This window comes from Etheostoma cragini, chromosome 12 (assembly GCF_013103735.1).
Source record: "Etheostoma cragini isolate CJK2018 chromosome 12, CSU_Ecrag_1.0, whole genome shotgun sequence".
NCBI lineage: Eukaryota > Metazoa > Chordata > Actinopteri > Perciformes > Percidae > Etheostoma > Etheostoma cragini.
In genome coordinates this window covers 189872-191136 of record NC_048418.1, presented here as the reverse complement: position 1 = coordinate 191136, position 1265 = coordinate 189872, and positions in this window count along the sequence as shown.

Sequence of the window (1265 nt, the reverse complement as noted above, 5' to 3'; positions counted from 1 at the left end):
ATTCTTGAAAATGTAAAACTAACAGTTATCTTCTTCCGAAATAATTACATTACTGCAGTTCAGAGCAACAATCTCTGAACATTTTCTTTCTTTCAATGGAATCGTATCGTGATGAAATCATATATCGAGTTATTGTGATATGTCATTACGGTGTCTGAATTGATGACAACATTTTTAGGGTTCTGAACCCCCCCACGAATTTGATCCTGGCACCCCTAAAAAGGTTTGTGTTAATTTGTTGAGGAATTCTGCTATAAGAATATCACAGCATCATAAAACTAAACCCAGAGTCTAGATATCTACATCATTCAGAAAAATGTCACGTTATACATAAATAAATACATAATTATCCAATTTAATTTGAAGTAACACCTCACCTTTGTAGAAATGGCCCTGTGGCTCAGCATTAAAGTTTTCTAAGAAGTATTGGTGTCTTTCTAGTTACATAATTCATGGCGGTCCAAACTTATGTAAATAAAAAACAGTTAACCCACTAGAATAACGTTTTGAAGAATCCCATTAAAATGGTACAAAGCTGTGATCGCAGAGTCTGCCCTGTCTAAAACTAAAAGCTGCTTCTGATTCAGTCAGTCATTATTCATTGTGAGGAGTCAGTAGAGTTTTAAGACCTGAACATGGTGCTGGCAGCATGCAATAACACACATGAAGACATGTTGTGTGTTCAGCTCAGTGAATGACAGCGGCGAGTGCTAAACCATCAACGTTGTGTTTTGTCTTTCCAGTGCAAGTTCAGGAGGATGAAGGAGCACTTGACTGGTGCTGCTTTAAATTCTATACAAGAAAGGTGCCACTGCAGAAAATAATCTCCATCACCAAGAGTGACAGTAGCTGTCCCAAAAAGGCATTTCTGTATGTCTGTGCTTCCCTCTGACATTTGATTATGTCCCTTGTTTGGCCAGTTTGGGTCTCAGTTTTTGACATTTCAAGGAAACATGGCAGAGACATTGTTGAAAATGTATTTCCCTTTCCCACAGGGTCACTACTGCCAAAGGATATGAGATCTGCGTGAGCCAGGATCGGACCTGGGCACAGGAAGCTTTCCTTCAACAGACACAAAGACAGAACTCTTCTGGAATCTCTCATAAAGTCAGTAAAATAAAGGCCGGTGTAACAGCTGGAGACAAAATGTCTCCTGTAGAAGATGAAGTCAGTAAAATAAAGGTCGGTATAATAGCTGGAGACAAAATCTCTCCTGTAGAAGATGAAGTTCGTAAAGGAGAAGGAGAATTTGTCTCACTCAGATG